Here is an 8,302-nt window from a genome sequence, read left to right on the forward strand (position 1 = left end):
CAAGGAAGCGCAAACGTAAACGTCTGTGTGCATTAGGAAAGTGCATCCCATTATACTGTCACACTCGCCCGCGCATAGGCGCACATTCACGCACATTTTCACTTCGTCATTCGGCGCTCCGTTGAGGTAGCAGAGTGCAGGTATTGCCACACATGGTCGTTTTTCAGGCTACAACGCGAAAATAATTCACTACACCCTGTTTCTAAAAACGGACATGGGATGTTCTCCTCTTCCATCATACTCTTTCGTTAGCTGACACACGTTTCCGGCCAATAAACAAAACTAAAACAACAAAACAAGCGCACGTGAGCTGCTGAACGCTGCCTTGCGCATGCTTGCTCGAGAGCCCCTTTCCAACCAAAGGTACCGGCGGAGCTTCTCTGTTTGCACGACAGGCGGCGCTCGCTTTTCCGCAAATGGTCAAATTGATCATTTGCGGAAAAGCGAGCGCCCCCTGTCGTGCAAACGGGGAAGCTCCATCGGCACTTTTGGTTGGAAAGGGGTTCTTTGAGCGAGCATGTGAGAGGCAGCGTTCGGCAGCTGGCGTGCACTTGTTTTGTTGTTTTAGTGCCGTTTATTTACCGGAAACGTGCGTTTGCCAGCCAAAGACGATGATAGAAGAGGAAAACATCCCATTTCCGTTCCAAGAAACGGGGTGGAGCGAAGATTTTTCGCGTTGTAGCGTGAGAAACGAGCACGTGTGGCAGTACCTGCACTCTGCTACCTCAACTGTTCGCCAGGCTCATCGCGGCTGGTCCTTCAAGGAGGAAGGTTACGTGAAAAACTTGAAGGTGAACCTTGAAACAGCTGACGATGAACTAGGTCTGATGAGAGCGGCGTGCGCACCGTCTATGAAGACCGGTGTTTACGTTACAACGGCATGGTTCGTCGTTGGTACGGGCCACATCGTTGGAGCGCACTGCGATTGTGTTGCTGGGTGAGATATTTTGTTTATAAACGTGTGTCTCTCTAGTGCGGAACGCCGAATGACTTAATGAAAATGTGCATGAATGTGCGCCTATGCGCGAGCGAGTTTAACAGTATAATGGGGTGCAGTTCTAACGCGCACAGATGTTTATGTTTACGCTTTCTTTATAAGGCAGGAGTTTTTGCTAACTTCGTACAGCACCTTTTGCCGCTGGGTGCACTTTACTGATTAGTAAACGACCCGTTGTACTATCTCATATACTGCTCGTGCTGATACTGCCCGTTGCGCGCTAACGGGCCGCTGGAGAGCATGCGCGGATGTATACGCGAGGTTGCGCCGTTGCGCTCTCCCGTGCTCCCGCTGTTCAGATAGCAGAGCTTGACATTGTAGCATCTATGGTCAGTGTTTATACTAGTATATCTCATGCGGTGTTTACCCAATACGCGCGTGCGTTGATGGCAAAACTCTTCTGGAACAACCGCGCTGTGTGCACTTGGCAGCAAGCACGAAATATAGCAGGAGTACCACTTTCGAAACGTGCTGGATGCGCGCATTACTGGCCTCATCAACGGCTTCGTCTTTTGCGCCTTGTATCTTGTCGCGGTGTTTATTACGTGCAAGTCTCGCTGTTGCAAAACGCGTGCTTAATTTAGATAGAAACGCGTTGCAGTTACATGGCTGGCCTGAGATTTTGTGCGCAACAGTGAATATTGCGTTTCTTTGCTCTTGTAGACTCAGCGAAACCTGTCAACATGTGGCAGGGCTGCTGTTCAGTGCTGCTGCGAGGGCAGAAGATGCACCGTCTTGCACGGATGTACTTTGCAAGTGGATAGTCCCTGCTGAAGGTATAGCACCCATTCCACCTACTCACATCTCCATTAATGCTACGTTGCCGTTCTTGCTGTACACTAAGAGCCTTGTGTTTCAACTAGGTTCGTAGCTATAAAATTCTTAGTGCATGCATATTATGATCACGATAAATATCAATGGCACAAGGGCAGCTTGGCTAAACTGTGCACATAAACTGGTTAACTCAATGTAGGGTCAAAGACCAGTTTTAGATGCATTTCACCTCGGAGAAACTAAGCACCAGAAAAAAAAAAGGGGGGGGGGGGGGTAACTTGGTCTCATTCATGCACGAATGGCAACATCGGAGCTTGAACCCCAAGATGTTGCGTATATAAGGTGGATGCTGAAACCAATAGACCACAGCTACAAAGCACATTGTTTCATGAGTTCACGTCATTGCTTCCTTCACAAACTGTACAACTGCACAGTTGCATGATTATTTATACACTCATGGCAATTTATGCAACAGTGTTACATTGTTTACTCAATAACAAACATAGCGGACACAATAAACTCAAATTTCTCATGTATTAATCAGCCATGTTTATAATTAATTTGGTTGCACAACTGAAGCAGCCTATTTTTCCTTCATTTGCAGCAAAAAAGGCAGCTCCAAGGAAGCCCTTGGTCGAAATCAAATTCCAAAAGTACTGTGTCAACAAGCCTCCACGTGGGAAGCGGAAGCGCGATTATGACCCCTGCCCCATTACACCACTCCCTACTCCCCACGACATTGAGTCACTCAGAAAAAAACTAGCATCCGCCTGTCCAGACCTGCAAGCGCTCCGGTACTTGTGTCCCACCGACAAAGCCAAGACAAGGCCACCATGCAACAAAAAGGCTATAGAAGACAGCGACGACCTCTGGAGCGAGCCTTCAGCGACTGAGGTGCAGTCATATATGCAGACACTCAAGCCACTAAGCCGAGAAGAGAGGCATGATATATGCGAAGAAACGGTCGGCCAAGCTGCCAACAAGGAGTGGCATGCAGCTCGGGTTGGCCGGCTAACAGCATCACTCTTTAAAAGGATCTGCCGTTGTACCAAGCCAGTTGGTTTACTAAAGGGACTACTGTACCCTTGTAATAGAGCCACGTCTGAAGCGATTGCATATGGCAGAGAGCACGAGGCATATGCTGTAGAAGCCTATGTAAAGCTGCAGCACGCTAAAGATTTGAGTGTAGCAGTGCAGGAAACTGGCCTTCATGTCCATAACCAGTACCCCTTCATAGCTGCCTCACCAGACAGGATTGTTGTTTTAGATGGAGAAGAAGGCCTACTTGAGGTTAAATGCCCCTTCTCCAAAAAAAGGTATGGCATGCGAAGAAGCCTGCCTAGACAAAAACTTCTGCTGCAGGCTAACTGAAGACGGTGTGGAGCTGAAGCGGGACCATGCCTATTTTTACCAAATTCAAGGCCAGATGGCAGTTACGGGCCATAACTGGTGCGACCTTGTCATCTGGACCGAGGGAGACACGCCAGAAGACCCGCCATACCTCTATGTAGAGAGAATACAGTTCAATGAAGAATTCTGGAATCGGGAGCTACTGCCAGGACTCCTGCACTTCAGCAAGCATGCACTGATACCAGAGATTCTTACAAGGAGAGTCAAAAGGCTTGGACGGCTGTGCACGTCCGGCACGTATGTGTCGCACAGCAAATTCAGACAGGGGTATTACGTGTGCACACCTCTTGGAGGTCTGCGCATAAAAATAAAGAAATTAAAGTAGCACACCAGACTACCTATCATCATTCTCATCTAGAGCACAAGAATTTCATCTTGTGTTTTTTTACTTTTCAGTCTCAGAAGTTGCAATATAGAACTGTCAAAATGTCTCCTCACAATCGTGGCACAAGCGTATGTCCAAGCATACTTTTCGAACTCGAGCCTTCACTCCAGCCTTCATTTTCAACTGTTCTGACCTTTTACGTTTTCTGCTAACCTGGAAACTTCTAGCTGTAAAATATTGAGTAGTTCACTTTATTTCAATGTTTGTGACGCATCTAATTATTCTGAACTTCCTACTGTACTGACTCCCCACATGCTTTGATCTAAGTGGAGACCAGCAGTTTTGTAAATAAATAACAAAACTTAATGTTCTGAGCACTTTATATGCGTGTTTTGATGAAAGAAGCTGGCAGGTTAATGCGGCAGTGTTAAGGAGCTCGTGTCGCAGAACAGCCAGTGTCAGCTTTGCAACACGATAACTTCCAAATAAAAAAGAAATTGTGGAGATACGAGGAATCGAATCCAGGTCTTTCAGAGTGTGAGGCGAGCACGCACAGAACACTACGTAGGCTCATTGGTTCGAACTGAATAAAAGGGGACGTAGTGAATGCGTTGTGGTCTGACTTCGTGAAAAGTCTTTGTGTACTGGTGCATACATAAGTAATTCCCTGGCAGCGCTGCAACATGCTGTCGCATTCCACAATTAAAGGCTAAGCTTAGGCGTCCTACAATTTTTTTGTTCCCAAATATAGTCAGGAACAGTGTAGCAAAGGTAGACTGCTTGTTACATTACATTTTAAGACTGAAAGTATGGTATGTGTTGTTTGAAGCGGCGTATAGCTGCGAGATGTATTGAAAAGCTTGAGATTAATTTCAACAGCATAGGGGTTCTCGAACGTAACGACATGCAGCACAACGGTGATTACAGTATGCGTATAAATGCAAGGTAGATTGAAAAAAAATTTAACCGTAACGGTATCCCCGGTTATATAAATTTCAGCCAAACTGGCAGAAAGCATGCTGCATTCCAACAGCAGACAAATTTCTATTGTTGCATCACCTGCAGCTACCAATGCATTGTTCCCTAACTTTGTCAGATAAGTGGTAGAGAGAGGGCAGGCAGAAAGCTTCTTGACACTCGCAAAGTCAACAACCGAGGGGAAAACTTCAGGGTGCTTGCCAACATTTCGACAAGAGGAGGCAAGTCGTCATGTCGAAACTTTGGTAAGCAGCCCGAGGCTTCCACCTCCCTTGTTCCTTTGTCAGCTCTAGCCGATTATATCCTTCATATTTCAAGATGCCCTCCTTCAGCAAACAGACAACTCGTGCCCATATCAATCTGTCTCTCTTATCAATGGTAGCCTGAAATTGCTTAAGAGGCAGCAAACTTCAAAAACCTGCTCAGCGATATCAATCATTGAGATTGGAAAGGGCCTGTCTAATATATGAAATCCTTTGACTCTTGAAGTGGCTCTTTCAACGTGCATTCTTGCAGAAGCAATGCGCCTAGTTTCATCTACTGCTTTTGCAGGCATCTGTTTTTGGTGCGACTCGCGAAATGGAGGCCGATAAACTTTTATGCCTGGTGGCAAGTATGGGAACGTAAAGCCTTTGTCCACCATTATAGCGTCACCTGCATCCAGCTTGTCAAGAAGGCCACTGGCTTCCAGAATAGCTTTATCGGAGCTAGAATTCCCCCCCCCCCCCCCATAGACGCGACACATGTGAGATGTACCCATCTGGTGTACAGCCAATAAGTACCTTATAGGTGTTGTAGTGTTTGTAGGGAGAGAAAGTTTGGCGTTGTGCATTCATTGCTGAGGGCCGCTGTATTCTCACCTCCGTGGCATCAAGGACAAGACGAGTGTCGGGAAAATCGTGGAAGGAGTTAGGCAGGTGGGGTCCTATATCTTCTCGAGTTGGGAAGGTTGTCAGGTGCCTAAGTTCTCGTTGTAAAAAGTTGATCCACGTGGAGAAAGTGCGGCTAACTTGACTTTCAGATGTCAGGAAATTCCGAGCCAGTTCTTGGCCTTGCATACCTGTCCTGAGCCGTACTAACACCATCAAAAACTCATTGCCCAAATAACTTTGTTTTCGATTGCCCCGGGGGTCATCCTTCTGCTTCTTATCAGAGCCCCAGTACATCATTTCCCTAGCACGCGGTGCAAAGTATTCTAATAAAGTGTGAAAAACTTCGACATTTGGCAGCCCAGTATAATACATGCACTTCTTCGGAGTGTCAAGCATACTCAAGGAGAGAAAACTTGACATGGCTGCATCCAGCCGCATCTCGAGCTTCGCATTTTCATTCTGCAATCGGAGTATCAGCTTCTGTGACTCTGCTATTGTCTGCTCCAAGTCTTTCACCCTGTTAAGTGCGCAGACTTTACAACAGCAATCTGGCCAGGTGTGCTCCTTGATACCTGCAAGCAGCACAGAAAAAATAGAGCGCACGTAAAGCACTTTAGAGCTTCCTCTGCAAGCACACTAGAACACACTCTCTAACAAAAGAGCTCTATAATTAATCTCTAGTTGATGAGTTACTCGCAGCAGAAGCAGGCCATCTGCAACAAGCAGCCGCAGCGTTCGCACCATGGTGTGAGCAAAAGCTCAGAAAAGCATTTCAATCTGCAAAGCGCGTGAAAACTCACCATTTTCAGTCTGCTGCAACTCTACTGTGTCCTCCTGAGCCGTTGTGACGTCCCGAGAACTTGTGGCCACGTCAGGATTTTCTGCGAGCAAGACAATGGCTAGCACTCAGAACCTGGAAAAACCTGGGTGGCTTCTCGGTCCAGCACAGACACACAAGAACAGCAATGGCTGATCAAACATGTGAAAACTCACGATTTGCAGGCAACTGTAGTGACACTGAGTCCTCATCTACTCTGTTATCCTGTGCCGCATTTGTGTCCATGTCAAGATTCCCTGCAAGCAACAACAGCTGGCACTCAGAAGCTGGAGAAACCCTTCGTGCATAACATTGACTGTGCTATGTGAGTATACTGCAGCAGAAGCAAGGCCAGGTGCAACAAGCAGCTACAGTGTTCACAAAACAATATGGGCAATAGCTTAGAGTATTACAGTCTGCAAAGCAATGCAAGCTCACCATTAGCAGGCTGCTGAAACTCTGCCATATCATCAGGAGCAGCTACACGTCTTTTTGCTGCACGCGCTGGCGTTTCAAGTTCCCCTACAACCATGAAACAGCGGTTATGCAGTAAACATACTGCTCAATACAAGGAATGAGGGTGAGACATTTACAGCAGCCACATATTGTAGGTCAGAGAAATACAGTGAAAATATTTTCAATGAAGGCATTGCATTGGCGTTCACAATTTTGAAAATGTACAACTTCGTAATCTAAAAGCACTTCATAAACGCGGGTATCATTGGCAATATTTATCGACTGGGTAATAAATCTACACGCGGTATTTGCGCGGCTTTCGCCGTGCGGGTTCTCTAAACCACGCAACAGGTGACGGCCGCACTACGCTAGCCACTGCAAATACCAACGACAAGCATTTACAGACACATCCCACTGACGATGAAAGCGACCATAAAATAAGAGACGCGAACAATGCATTACATGTGCTCCCCAGTTCTGCGTTGGTATTTCTAGACCCCGCGAGAAATCAACAGAAAAAGTAGCGCTTACCTTTATGTCGTTTCAGCCATCGGCTATGACGAAGCACAGCAGCATCACCGGGACTCCTAACGTAGTTGAACACACTTGGAACGAAGTCAGGATGGTTCTCGAATTTTGACGGCCGTCCTGCATTGAACGTTGTTTCTAATCGTACAAACCTATACAAAAGCGTTTAAAAGTGCCGTACCTGTTATAAGATGCGAGCTGCAGATCCGAGAATGTTCGTTCGGCTCCCATGGCGAGCCATCTGCATTCTTTCTTCTCACAGCCGTTATCCACGCCGCTCTCTTTTCGGCGCGTAGCCTCACGCACGGGAACCTGTAGAACTTCGTGCTTCCTTTCTCAATGAAGTAATTCGTGCAACCGTAGGCCACGCAGTGGGCTGGCATTTTTATACACGCGGCAAAAGCGAGGCAAGGAGCTCACATTAGTCTCCGCACTACAGCGTAGGACTGCACGGCCGGCTCGTGTTTTCCAACCAAAACCAAATCGTCTATAGAGGGCGCTGGCTGCGCCGTCGCCGCGCATGCGCAGAAACTTTTCCGAAAATGGTCCATTCTGCGGCCGCGGATTCCGCTCCCTCTCGCCGCCGAATGTCCAAGTGTGAACGCGCAATAAGCCCCCTCCCCCTGCCCCGCGCCTTTCGCATCACAGCTGTCGTTCCTTTGACCCCCCCCCCCCCCTCCCCTCCGTACCTAAACGACGCTACCCCTGTCACACGGGACTTCTTCTCGGCCTTTGCCGTAAAGTTGTCTTATTGCACTAAAGGAGGAAAACCGAAAAGGAGCAGCGACGCTGCTACACGAAAAATCCAAAGGAGCTAGAACGCGGCCTCCCTGAATGCCAAAAGTCACCGCTGTGTGTGAAGCGGCGCTAGTAACATTATGAAATTAAAGCAGCCGGTAGCACTTCAGCTAAGAGTGCTTTCGTTTATGTTGGAAAAAGTAGCTATAACGATAATAAACGAGCGTTCTGACGGTGAAAACGGATATTTTTAAATAAAGTTTCTTTTTTTTTTTTTTCATCGTTCTCGGTCCGACCACGGTAGGCGCACTTTTCCGTTCGGCTCCTCGTTGTGTTTGAGAAGCGTGCTTTGTTGCTTGTGTCTTTGTGCACACAAGCAAACTCAAAACACGCACACAATAAAGAGC

General features: G+C 47.3%; 2 pseudogenes; one reads left to right on the plus strand and one right to left on the minus strand.

Annotated features, from left to right (window-relative positions):
• Positions 1–611: 611 nt before the first annotated feature.
• LOC144094991 (uncharacterized) lies at positions 612–3,506 on the plus strand (annotated as a pseudogene).
• A 1,333-nt stretch (positions 3,507–4,839) lies between these two features.
• LOC144094992 (uncharacterized) lies at positions 4,840–7,601 on the minus strand (annotated as a pseudogene).
• Between the last annotated feature and the right edge of the window lie 701 nt (positions 7,602–8,302).

The sequence above is a fragment of the Amblyomma americanum genome, chromosome 6 (genome assembly GCF_052857255.1).
Source record: "Amblyomma americanum isolate KBUSLIRL-KWMA chromosome 6, ASM5285725v1, whole genome shotgun sequence".
Classification (NCBI taxonomy): domain Eukaryota; kingdom Metazoa; phylum Arthropoda; class Arachnida; order Ixodida; family Ixodidae; genus Amblyomma; species Amblyomma americanum.